At 34.0% G+C, this 14,748-nt stretch overlaps 1 protein-coding gene across 1 annotated transcript in view; it reads right to left on the bottom strand.

Annotated features, from left to right (window-relative positions):
- LOC136855267 (protein turtle homolog A-like) overlaps positions 1–14,512 on the bottom strand; it is a 43,345-nt gene extending 28,833 nt beyond the window's left edge. Inside the window, 1 exon segment of the mRNA XM_067132167.1 lies at positions 14,396–14,512. The gene's annotated coding sequence lies outside the window, so the exon portion shown is untranslated.
- Between the last annotated feature and the right edge of the window lie 236 nt (positions 14,513–14,748).

The raw sequence follows: 14,748 nt of genomic DNA, 5'->3' as shown, positions 1-14,748 counted from the left end.
TACGAAAAGACTGGTGGCTCTGGAAACGAACTGGAAGTCGCGACTACAGACTTTTGTTTTTAGGGTCAGTTTCCTACGTTTTAATTTTTGCTTTTCACGTTTCGTTGTTTTCGTTAATGGCGGGCTTATCGTTTTGTTTTCGATACCCTGAAGCAAAGAAGTTCTTTCCTAATATGTATCTTATGTGTATGTATGTATGTATATGTGTGTGTGTGCAGATGTGTGTGTATATAATTGTGTGTATCTTATTCATAAACCTTTAACTAAAAGAGTAAATTATAAAATATTCAATATTACATATACCTACAAGTGTGCATATGTGTGTGTATGTGTATGCATGCATCCATGAGTGTATGGGAAAAATGTATATCTACTTGTATGGGAAAGTATTTTGATCTTGAATGATTTGCCTTTTTATTCCTAAACCCGCAGCCTAAAAGACTGAAGCACCCTCTCAACAGAAAGCTTCAACTGAGTCTAAACATCCGGCCGAGTCAGACTCAACCCGGAAAAACTCAGACTCATTGAACAACGAAGCGAGGTGTATTCACCTCCTCCTCCTCCTCCTCCACTTCTGGTCCGCACCGCCACCAACACCAGCAGGATAAGAAGACTTCTCGAAGGACATGAGGGCCCTGCACAGCCTGAGAGGGGCCCAGAGGAGGAGAAAGACAAGACCACAGGGGCAAATGTCCCTGACCTCCGGAATGATGACAATGACAACTCCAGACTTCAGAGACAAACGAGAGTCAGGGAGCGCTCCCAATGGAGAGCAAATAATGGAGGCTTTGACTTCCTGCGAGAGAACTCGAAGAAGAAGAAGAAGAAGAAGAAGAAGAAGAAGAAGAAGAAGAAGAAGAAGAAGAAGAAGAAGAAGAGTTTCAGGAGAGATGTCTTGAGTGAAGGGATCGACACAAGTGATGAAGAGTGTACAGGTGAATTGTCCGGAATGATGGATAGAGCAGAGAAGAAACTCTAAAAGGGGTCTTCAGAAACGATAGAAAACTGAGAATAGAAGGAATTAAGTAATAAAAAAAAAAATATGATCTGGAGCTCAGAATATACGCGAGAAAGAAAAATAACATTCAAATTCATCAAGAAAAGCAAAATGTACGGACAAAATGGCCGTTTGCAAACCAGTAACGACAACAAAAAAAAATTCAGGCACACAAAGTGAGAGTCACAAAAATCATCCAACGACCGAAGCCTCCAATGTATCATATTATTGGCGAGCTGTCAGTCATTATCAGCTCAGCTGAGAAACCTGTCATAACGGGTCTGCTGTACATCAAAACAGGCTGTCAATCACGAGACACAGAGTATAAAAGTGAACCTTTTAAGCAAATGTCAGTTTAAAGTTCATCCCACTTGATAAAACCGCCTTCACGAGTTTTTCCACTTAAATACGAGATTACTGAGCATCAATAGGAATAAATTAGATAGTATTTACTGGGAATTAAAATAGAGTATTCATTGACGATTAAGACTTTGGTAAGTATGTTTGGTATATTAGGAGGAATTGTGTGTGTGCATATATATATATATATATATATATATATATATATATATATATATATATATATATATATATATATATATATATATATATATATATATATATATAGATATATATATATATATATATATATATATATATATATATATATATATATATATATAATGTATATATATATATATATATATATATATATATATATATATATATATATATATATATATATATATATATATATATATATATATATATATAATATCGACAGAGCTATAAAAATAAAACTAGGAAAAAGCTGCACATATACAAAACGGTAGAAACTAAATTGACAATAAATATGTAACTTTAATGTGAAGCAGAATTTCAGCTTCAGAAACTAAACCATAACCGGCGTGAGATTAAAGCTTCACAATCCGTACAAAAAAAAAAAAAATCAATAAATAAACAGGAGTGAATACCATTTAGGCTATACGGGTCGAAAAAGGCCTTATTCCTAAAAAACAGTAGTCGAAACCTCTACGCAAGAAAAACGAGGCTATAAAAAACCCGACTGGATGTATGGAACATGTAACAAAATGAAAATGAAATGAAACTTATGTACGCAGAAATATGGCCGGTCATATTTGTACATCTTCCTAAAAGCAGGGAGGGGGTTGGGGGTTGGGGATTGGGGGGAATTCGTGCTTGTATTTTATTCAGTGGAAGTCACTGGGGTGACGGTAAAGTAACTGGAATATTTATAAAGAGCTGTAGGTTATAATTTTAGGTTTTAATAAAGCTACATTTTCAGTTTTTAGTGAGGGATAAATTTTCCTCCGTACAGAGTCAGATGTAAGTTAACGCCCTTAAATATTAAAAATATATAAATACACAGAGGACACGAGAGAGAGAGAGAGAGAGAGAGAGAGAAACAGAGAGAGAGAGAGAGAAGAGAGAAACATCAGTTATGCTGAAAATCCAGAATGCTAAATTGTAGGCTGGAAAATACTAGAGGGTTAACTCTTGATACGCCAATTTGAGAGAGAGAGAGAGAGAGAGAGAGAGAGAGAGAGAGAGAGAGAGAGAGAGAGAGATATATATATATATATATATATATATATATATATATATATATATATATATATATATATATATATATATATATATATATATATAGAGAGAGAGAGAGAGAGAGAGAGAGAGAGAGAGAGAGAGAGAGAGAGATACATATATATATATATATATATATATATATATACTGTATATATAAATTATATTATGTATATATATATAAATATATATATATATATATATATATATATATATATATAGAGAGAGAGAGAGAGAGAGAGAGAGAGAGAGAGAGAGAGAGAGAGAGAGAGAGAGAGAGAGAGAGAGAGAGAGAGCGTGACGTTGAAATTCATTAGGATTACCTTGAGCCATTATAAAACTCAGCCAATTTGCGGGCCAAAATACCATTGTCCGATAATACATTTTATTGAGTTAATGCCGCGACCCTGGATGGAATACTGTCCTAGTCATAAAACGGCCGGCCCATAACTTAACAGAATGCCCCTGAATCTGTAACAGATGCTGGTCAATACATTGCTGAAACTGTCAGTGCCATTAAATGTTAAAATTAAAGGTCATATTCTGAGCCACGGAAGTGGTCATTAACAATGAATGTTCGTGACCTTTTTGCTAATGAAAATGCTGAGGTTACGGGGTCATGAGGTCATAATTATTGTGCGTTCCAGATATCAGAAACTGAAGATTTTTGAAGGTAATAATTTCTATTGATTCGTGAGAAAGTAAGTTATTGACTTGCTTATCGGTGCTCAGGGGTCGTAACGAAGAACTGACAAAATTTTGTAAATTCATAATAGCTACTTCTCTGTTGGTGATTCTGCACAGAGCCCAAATTTTGGGATATATTTTGATTCTCGCATTAATTTTGCATTAATTCCTTGCTCAGCAAAAAGATATGCGCGTTAAAAACACTGGAAAATATCCATGACATTATGAAAAATATCAAAAACTGTTTGTCGACTATTGAACCACAATTCTCAATGCAACCCCAATATCTGTCTTTCAATGGAACAACCATATTTGGCTTCTCTCTGCCTTTTGAAAAATAGAAATGTTTACCTGCAAACAAATAGTTTTCATTGTCTTTGCTTCGCTGAAAACATTCGAAATCAATGGAAACGTGTTTTCCATACCTATCCGTAGCCATTGTGTGCAGGCCACGCTTTTGATAAACTACGCGACGACGTCCGTCTGTTGCCTGTTTTCGTCCTGTGCTGAAAACACCGTCATGTATTTAGAAAGAACTGAAAAATATCATGGTATTGGTCATCAAAAAAGTTCTATGAATTTTGTACGTTCGAAAATGTTTTCGTTCTGAGGAGACATTTCAAAATTTAATGATACAAAGAAAACAAAACACTGATGATTGTATTCTTGCGCTGCGATCAATATTTTTCTTGTGTTCATTCTGAATTCTCCCTCTCTTTATTTTTTATGATTGTTTATTTCTTCATTGCTTCCTACGACCAAGAATCATAGACAAGATGCAATTTTGAAATTACTTAAATATTTCTGTCATTATAGAAACGGGAAAATGATATTAACTTATATCAAGCTTGAAAATACAACGTGCAAAAAGTGGCTAAGAAACTCGGCAGCTCGATTTTAGGACATAGTCTGTGGTTTTCGCTAACGAATATGAAGTCTGTGTCTGTGAGAATGGGTGTCTGTTAAATATCCTGTAAGAATGAATCCCCCTTCCTTCTCTGAATCCAGTGGGAAGCTTCCTTCCCGTAACACGAAATTCTCATTCCTGTGGATCAAAGAGAAGTAGAAATTCCTGCCTTTTGCAGACGAGGGATTATCATCAACAGGCTGAGACAACATGACGCATTGGGCATGAGAGCTCAGGGGGCCTCCCTCAATATACCCAAGGCATGCCTTGTTGGATTGCTACTGGCTTTATTGATGTAGCATTCCGAGCCTCGAAGACACTCCCTGGAGAGAGAGAGAGAGAGAGAGAGAGAGAGAGAGAGAGAGAGAGAGAGAGAGAGAGAGAGAGAGAGAGAGAGAGAGAGAGTAAGAAATTTCTCTTGATTTCACCCGCACCATAAATCCTAACACACTTTCTCCTTACGCAGATGCGTCCTGAGTTTCTATACTGATTTATGAGCAGATTCCAAATATGCCTGAGACAAATGCGAGAAAAACATTATAGATACTCACTGAAAATATAACTTTCACGAAGGTTAACCTGGAAGGAACATTCTTTGCTTTGTTCCGTAAATTCCTACTTTGGTAATCCTATTTCTGATGACAAGATGTTTCCTAAATATTCCCAATAGTTTATACCTCTGGGAATTGGTAAAGATTCTTTTAGCCAAACGCGAATTTCGACCGCTTCGAAAAGATTACTGAATCTTTCAGCTAATGATTAGACGCAGTCCAGGTCCCGAAAGACTTATTCTTTTGTTCATTTGCGAGAATGGTTAAAATGCCTTCCTAAGGCTTTAGTATGGATTATTAACAGTTTTTCGTTTCGACATTGAGAGGATTTTACGTGTAACTTATAAAAAGGCAAGTCTAACTTACGATGTTGATATTAATGCGAATTTTGTTTATATATATATATATATATATATATATATATATATATATATATATATATATATATATATATTTATATCTATATATATTATATAAATATGATTTATTTATATATTCATACGTTCCATATTTTCGTAATTCAGTTATTACACATATATACAGATATATATATATATATATATATATATATATATATATATATATATATATATATATATATATATATATAGTTATACATATATATATATATATATATATATATATAGATATATATATATATATATATATATATATATATATATATATATATATATATATATATATATATATATATATATATATATATATATATATATATATATATATATATATATATCAATAATGAACACTAGGGATGGAACACTTTCCAACACAGAGCTACAAATCTCGAACCCAGATTTCCTCCGAGAGGCTAAAATATAACCGGTTGTACAAATTTGTTTTATGAAATAGCAGAGCAGTTTCGTAGCTTTCCGTAATCGGCAAATATTCATAGCTGTCAAATTTGTTTTTCATTGCCCTTCAACATTATTCTGCTAGAAGCGACGCCAGAAATGAATCACTATCATCTTTTCAGACTCTGTAGCAACATTTGCCCTTTAATGCTTTCCCGATGTTCAGAAACATTCATAAAGATTTTGCACGAGTTAACGTTTATTCCTGCCATAAACTTCAGAGTTAGCACTGAAGCGTGAATCAAAGTGGTTCAGTAATCGTTTTATTCTGGACAATCATTCTGTCCCCGTTCGAGAGTTGAAAGTAACCAGCCACGGTCACAAAGCCTAGTTATTTTTCTACAGTATTCAATTCGTGTTGATATTTATGACTTCCCACTCCACATCATTATGTTCATTATATTGTAATGATTGAAAAAAGTATGTATTGGTATATAACTATATTCTACGTAATTTGTGAAGAGCAACTTGATAACAAATTATATTATTAGCCACAGGGCAACTTTCCTACTTTCACTCAAGAAAGATGATAATGGTGATGATAATGATTTTGATGATAATTATGAATAAATGAATATGGCAGAAGGACAGAGATTCTCAGTCACCATAACTAGTTCTGAAACAGTACAGATGTCCTCATTATACAAGAGAGCCCACTCTTCAAACCACTATAAGTTGCTCTAGTTATTTGGATTATAAAGTCAATATAAGCAAAGGTGACCTTATACTGGGCCAGAAACCCTTATTAGGACAGCTGAGGACCTTGCAGTCTGTCTGACAGATTGCCAAACGTAGAACTAAATCGTGCAGGGTTGCGATTTTAAGAAACTTGAATGAAACCCTAAAGCAATTCTACTTGTATTTTAACAATTACAGTAGTTACATTTTGATCCATCTATTCATTAATTTGTTAATTGATTTTCTTCCCTTTTCTAATAATTGATCTTTTCTTTCCGTATTTCCTTTTATTTTGTTATTCTTTCTGTTATTTCTTGGGAAGCTTGAATTTCAAGCCAATGACCCCTTTGGATTTGTACTATATGAACAAGGTTCATCTTCTGAATAATAATAATAATAATAATAATAATAATAATAATAATAATAATAATAATAATAATAATAATAATAATGGAGAAACAAATCCACAGTTATGTATGGGTCGATATATATAAAAATAAATCACTACAGAGAGCTTTCGGGAATCTGTTCCATTCTCCTTTTCAAAAGGGAATCGAACAGGTTCCCGAAAGCTTTCTGTTCAGATTTATCTTTAAATATATGTACGTAAACACAACTATGGATTTCTTTCTCCAGTTCAAGACTCATGATACTGTGAGGATTTTGAATTAATTCATTCATTCATTAATTAATAATAATAATAATAATTAATAATAATAATAATAATAATAATAATAATAATAATAATAATAAATAATAATAATAATAATAATCTCGCTACTTCTTAAGTTAGGGTATCAAAACAAATCTCTTGTTTTCTGTCATTATTTCTGAAGCCTCTTTCATGCCAGCGCATTGCTGGAACCACCTTGTTTCAAGGCAACTTTGACTAATTATCGTGCGAGCTGAAAACACTCCAGTTTTTAGCTAGAAAAAAACGAGGGTTCTCTACCCGTTAACGACAAAAAATTAAATTTTTTCTTTTTAACAGTCATCCATCAAAAGTGAAATGGTTCAAGAATTCCATCTATTTTTTTTAAAGTTATGACACGTGCCCTTTCTGACAGCTAAGGGAGAACTTATTTTCTTTTTCCATCTCGTGAATAAGACGATCTTCTTCATACGAAGTCATCCGAGTGGATTCGGACAAACAGGGATCATGTTTACAATCTGTAGAGTTCCGGGTTGGGACATACTCGTATACAGGTTTAGGTAAGAATCGTCTGAACGCAGCATCTAAATTCCTTCTTCAGGTAGAAAAGAACAATGATTGAGAAGATTTACAGAAGAGAAACAGCGACGCATTCACGCTGGTACGCACTAGGCAACGATTTCGTGCGAGGAACTGGTTACAATTGGCGTCCATCGTAGCTAAACGCTTGGAGAGGCAAACAAGCACAGCGGACGAGGAAAGAATATGTTGCGGAGGATAAAATAATAAAAGGTTTAGGGACATAATAGACACCGTGGCCATGAAGTAGAAAAACTATAAAAAAAAAAACAATGACTCCTCGACTCATCCTTGTGTGCGTCAACATCTTTTAGTATGTGCCAGCTGACGCTTGCAAGCATGCATGTACTGCATGAAAGCACAAAGTACAACCACGTTACTTTGTAAGGAACCCACCACGTTCATTTCTTACTTCGGGAGGGCCAGCTGAACTGCGTAAACAAGTTTTTTAACTCAGAGAAAAATCAGCATTTTTTACAAAATTCGTCCTTATTGTAAATTTTAAAAGGGTTGTGGGGGTTGTGGGGTTGTGGGGGTGGGATTGGCAGATGGCGATGCTTTAAATCAAATTTCATTGTCTTATTTTTCCGTAATGTGTTTTGTTATGTATTTGTATTTTATTATTTTTATGTCAATTTCTGCATTTTTCATTGGTTCTTCTTGTTTAATAATTCTTTATTGCGGATGGTCATCAAGTTTTCCATGTGAACCGAACATTTGTAATAATAATAATAATAATAATAATAATAATAATAATAATAATAATAATAATAATAATCGGTCGCCCTGATTCGCACGAATGATTCATTTTCGTCTTGCGAAAGCTAAACACAAAAGCAAGATAGTAAAAGCTTATCTTTAATCTATTTCCAATTTCACTCCACAAAACACCCGACAAACAAACAAATATGTGACTTTTAATCTTAGAGTCAAGCACCACTTGCAAAATGCTCGTCTGAGAACATGCAAAACGCACTGACCATTTATAAGTACGGCTTGAATAATTAAGTGCTAAAATATGCCGAAAGGGGTCATGACCTTTTTTCCACAAATGGTCTGGTGGGGCTTGGAATTGGCGATGGCGAGATGTCCCCTGCTTAGAGAATAGGACGAAGCTCTCTCTCTCTCTAGTCTTTATATCCTTTGTAGACAGTTTTTATTCATTCTTAGGGTTGTTGTCTAGCAAGTTTGTTTAAGAATATAATGAAGAGCAAAAAAAAAAAAAAAAAAACTTGAGAGAATTAAAAATTCATGAGTTGGGAACCTGTTTTTCCAGAATGTTTGTCAAGAGATGAAATGAATTAAATATTTATCGTACATGGGATATAATACTGTGATTATATAATTAAATTTTAATATGATATAAAAGATAAAGTATATACCATACAAAATGGAAAAGTATATATAAAAAAGTATCCGTGAATACTGCTGGAGAATTTAGAACAAACTACAAGAATAAAAATACCTTTAAAAAAACTTAATCAATTCGGAGATAAAAAAAAAAATTCAAAACATGAAATCATGGTGTTGAAAACACGGCTTCAAGTGCCGGAGTGACCTAGCAATAAAAAGCGTCCTCTCCAAATATGTGGGGACCAGGAACCCCAAAATCACAAGCAACGTGGCCCTCAGGTGAGATGGATAATCCTTCAGGGCGTACCAGGGAACCCTCAGAAAATCCTTTTTTTTCATCTGAAGATTATTATTATTATTATTATTATTATTATTATTATTATTATTATTATTATTATTATTATTATTATTATTATCATTTAAGTTTTGTGTATTAAAGGCTATATATTTATAAATAATAAAGAATTCTGTAAAACCATAAGAAAAAATAAAGTAAATTTAATTCAACTTTTATGACGTACTTTTTTATTCATTATTATTATTATTATTATTATTATTATTATTATTATTATTATTATTATTATTATTTCAGTTTTGTGTATTAAAGGCTATATATATATACAACGATAATAAAGAATTCTGTAAAAACCATAAGAAAAAATAAAGTAAATTTAATTCAAATTTTATGACGTACTTTTTTATTCAATATTATTATTATTATTATTATTATTATTATTATTATTATTATTATTATTATTATTATTATTATTATTATTAAAGTTTTGTGTATTAAAGGCTACATATATACAAAGATAATAAAGAATTCTGTCAAAACCATAAGAAAAAAATAAAATAAATTTAATTCCAACTTTTTTATTCATTCTGTTCAACTCGAAAAGGAAATAAAAATTGGACTAACGACTTCTGCGGCAAATTCATGATTTTTTTTCGCGTTGTTGACAAAACCAGGCCGACTTCATAGCATGAGATGACAAAAAATCATGAAACTGACAAGGAATAAAACAAGTTTCGTTCTCCCAACTCGTCTTTTGTTGATATACGAGTAATTTGAAGGTTCTTCTTTCTGGCACAGGTGCCTAATTTATTAAGCTGTTAATTTTTTTTTTATATATAAAGTGAGATCTTTTCGTTCTGTAATTTCCTTTGCTTCTCATTGTTTCTTTCTAATGAATACAATAATATTCTTTGGAAGCTTGAATTTCAAGTCAACGGCTCCTTCCAGTGGGCTTGGTCCAAATGAAAAAGGTTCATCTTCTGAATAATATATATATATACAATTATAAATATATAATATATATACATATATATATATATATATATATATATATATATATATATATATATATATATATATATATATATATATATATATATATATATATATATATATATATATATATATATATATATCATCCATTTTCATTAAAAAAACAGTTCTTCCCATCAAGAACTAACTGCCATCCGCTTTCCGTCTTCGTTCAATAGTTTCTTACAATTAAACGTTTGAAAAATATATTCAGTACTGACGTTGAATGCATCCCAGCAACGTTTTCCTAACGAACGCTGGAAACGAATCAAAATAATGACAGAGCGAAATGAAATTCATTTGGAATAAGCCAAAAATAAATTTGCTTTATGGATGTACGCATTACGCACTGTTCACACATAAGACTATCCCTAGTCACCCATTGTGGATTAGATCCAATATATTCATCCAATTAATCCCATTCACAGGGGAGGAGGTAATCCTAGTATTGTTTTCGGAATATTCTCTGGAGAGCCAGAGTGTGTGTGTATGAACATGACTCTCACATATATATATATATATATATATATATATATATATATATATATATATATATATATATATATATATATATATATATATATATATATATATATATATATATATATATATATATATATATATATTATTCAATAGTTGAAGTTGAATTCATATGGAACAAGCCCACTACAGGGGCCGTTGACTTGAAATTCAGGCTTCCATAGAATATTATGGTGTTCATCAGAAAGAGACAATGAGAGGTAAAGGGAATTGAAGAACGAACAGATCTCACTTTTTATAAAAGAAAAAAATTAACAAGTCAATAAATAGATAAAAATGTATGTAAATTATGAAAATCTTTTTGAAGCTCCAGTTATGCCAGACCCCAGGAGACTATTCCACAGTCCACTGGTGTGAGGACTAAAGCACTTCTAGAACTGAGAAGTTCGACAGCGAGGCCCATTTACTGCACACTGGTGCTGGTATTCAGCAAATCGGGTTTCTCTCTGCAGGAAATGGCGATCAGGGATCAATTGTGAATATGCAAGATCTCTGTCACACTACAACTTATGAAAAATTGGCAAACAAGAGATCATCCGTCGATGGTTCAGGTCATAACTGCTACCATTAAGGAACGGAAACCTACCATCATGAGCCACTCTGTCTAAAAAAGATAAATCTCTGGCAGAAGCAGACATCCACACCGGAGAACAGTATTCTAGCAAAAGAAGTACAAATGACACTAAGACAGGTTGCCCTGATTTGATCACTGTTATAAATATTATAAGGTCTTGCGTACAATATCTGACTTCTATGCGGCATTTGTTAGCACTTTCATTATATGCTTCTTAAACGTACGATGTGAGTCAAAACTTACACTAAGTATAGTAAAAGCTTCAGATTCATTCAGCAGAGTCCCATCCACCTGGAGGGGAGGATGGGTTGTAGACTTTACTACACCAACAAGCATTGCATCATCGGCATACTGAACAATCTTGTTTTCCAGGCCAACAAGCATATCGCTTGTATACACCAAAAATACAGTGGACCAAGAACTCTACCCTGTGGAACTCCAGACACAACAGGTCTTGGTTCGCTAGAGATCACATCAACAGCAGCTCGTTGCTGCCTACCTGTAAGGAAATCTTGAAGTAAACCTAAGCCATATCCTCCCACTCCAAGATTCTGAAGTTTATAAATAAGTGCCTAGTGATTTACTAATAACAGTGGACCAAGAACACTACCTTGTGGAACTCCAGACACAACAGGTCTCGGTTCGCTAGAGATCACATCAACAGCAGCTCGTTGCTGCCTACCTGTAAGGAAATCTTGGAGTAAACCTAAGACATATCCTCCCACTCCAAGATTCTGAAGTTTATAAATAAGTGCCTAGTGATTTACTAAATCGAAAGCAGCACTAAAATCTATCTGAATTACGCTGCACTCTAAACCCTTATCACTGTTCTCTTGCAAATGGCGTGGCAAGTCTAAAAGAGCATTGCAGGTACCTAACTGCTTCCTGTATGCACTTTGGCTATCAGCAAACAATCCTTTAGGTTCTACATACTTACAGAGTGGCTTAAAAATAAGTTTTTTTGCAACTTTGGAGACCTCAGGGAGAATAGAAATTGCCTGGTAGTTACTGCAGTCTGCAGATATGCAAATCTTTGGAACGAGCATTGTATCGTTAAGCTTGCGCTCATCTGCAAAGATCCTACATCGACTAAAAATATCTATAGAATCTTCTAATCTTGGGAGAAACCATACTCGAAACCTCTTTAAAAACTAAAGGGAAGAAACCATCAGGATGATCTTCACCCCAGCAATGAAGATTACCAAGAATTTTCTTAACATCCTAAAGCAAAACGCAAATTTTGTAAGAATGGGTTCAGGATGTTCAGGATGGAAAGTATTAGGGAGAAGGACATCCTCAGCTGATTGCTTTGCTTCAAAAGCTTGATGAAGCAGTTCAGGGCCAGTAACCAACCTACCATTATCTGTTAGTACTGGAAGAATATAAATAAATAAATATAATATATATATATATATATATATATATATATATATATATATATATATATATATATATATATATATATATATATATAAATCCTTTAGACAACGTCATGAAGTTGAAGAGTTTCAACAGGTGAGATCACCCATTCATTAAAAGGTTACCTTGACGAAACGATGAAAGGATATTGCGAGTAAAATCCCGATATAGCTTTCCTCGCCTGCTCTCTGGCATTGGCTAATGGCCACCCGTTCAAGGAATGACCAGGGCCCCCAGGTTGCCTGAATGATCCAGAGAACAGCCGTGTACAATTAGTTGCTGGTTACCCGTCCAATTTCTGGATATCACCTTTGAACTGGAATGGCAATAAAAGGATTCCAGTTAGGGAACTGGAAAGTTGCTGTTAATGATACCACTTATTTTTGTCGAGGCAGCAAAAGCGTCGAGATTCTTATTCAAGGAGAGTGATTTTGTAATTAGAGAAGTTCTTTTGAAGGCAGTTATGTTCCTAATGACTAGAGGCAGCGAAACATGACACCAGTTCTGTAAAACGCGTGTGCACAGAGATTGTATTTCAAGAAACCATAGTTATAATCATAAGAACAGTTACGTCCCACTCAGCAAATGTTCTTGACTCCTACTAAATGAGGAAAATATTCTCTTTAGTCAAACACATTCCCTCGGTATATATGCATCGCTATAAAAAAAATAAAGGTCTGTCAAATACTATTTTTATTTAGCATATGAGGGTAAAAATTTCATTTTTTTTCCCCATGAAATGAGAGGCCACAACTCCACAGGGCAGTTTTGCAATGACTCGTATTTTGTTAAAAAGGTCGCCATCGATACCTGCCATACGAATTGTTCATTTGCAACCAATTTAAAAGGAGTGAAAACTTCGCCGAAATTTCTTCGGCGCAATCGAGTTTTACGTATAGCCGCTACAGAGTATAATCAAGGCCATCGAAAATAGATCTATCTTTCGGTGGTCTCGGTGTAATGCTGTATGAGCCGCGGCCCATGAAACTTTAACCACAGCCCGGTGGCGGCCAGAAGCACGATTACGACTAACTTAACCCTTAAATAAAATGAAAACTACTGTGGCTAGAGGGCTGCAATTCGGTATGTTCTAGGATTGGAGGGTGGCTAATAACATACCAATTTGCAGCCCTCTGGCCTCAGTACATTTTAAGATCCGTGGGCGGACGGAAAAAAAGTGCGGAAAGGAAAAGTGCGGATGGACAGACGAAGCCGACACAATAGTGAAGAAACCAGCGTCGTTATGATATAAGAATGGAATTCGTTAATGTCAAAGTTGCCCGCGCAGAAAAGACAGAACAATTGTTCTCGCGTTCATTGTTCTCTTCGTTTGTTCTGGACCTGTTGCAGAATCACTGAGTTTGAAAAAAGCAAGTATGAAAAAGTGTGGAAATTTTTGGAAAATATTTGCTTTTTTATGCATTTCACGTCTTTTACATTCAATTTTCAATCACAACTTCCGAGAAACATTTTGATAAATCATACATTTAAATTCCTTTTATTTTTCTTGTCAGACGCTACTTTCGTATCACTAAAACCTGATTATACAACTACTTTATCAAAATAATTTAAAAATCGATTAAATGAGGAAAAAATTATACAAATCCTGCCTAATATCCACTCACTAATATTCAGCAGGCTTCCCACTTACATTCACGTATCAGACAAAGTTAGAAATCCAATGTCACATTCACCTATCGTCGCTACAAAACCACGCGAGGCGCGTACCCAGACGGAGCGAGACGTCTGGCCTCAACAACGTCTACAGATCGACTGACGTTTGAACAGGAGGCTTCGTTTCTCCAGACTGAGTCAGCCTCGTGTATTTTCCCATCATTCATACACACACAAATACACACACGCACATTCATACATGTGTATAAATACATAAATACGTAAAGACATGTAAAATTTGTACAGAAACATTATATCTTTGATATCATTTCCCCGTGGAAATATATTCCCCTATTGCAGACTGGGATAACTCGCATTACAGTTGTTCTG

The sequence above is a fragment of the Macrobrachium rosenbergii genome, chromosome 31 (assembly GCF_040412425.1).
Source record: "Macrobrachium rosenbergii isolate ZJJX-2024 chromosome 31, ASM4041242v1, whole genome shotgun sequence".
NCBI classification, from domain to species: Eukaryota; Metazoa; Arthropoda; class Malacostraca; order Decapoda; family Palaemonidae; genus Macrobrachium; species Macrobrachium rosenbergii.
Note: the sequence above shows the minus strand (reverse complement) of the source record. Positions and strands in the feature narration are given on the sequence as shown.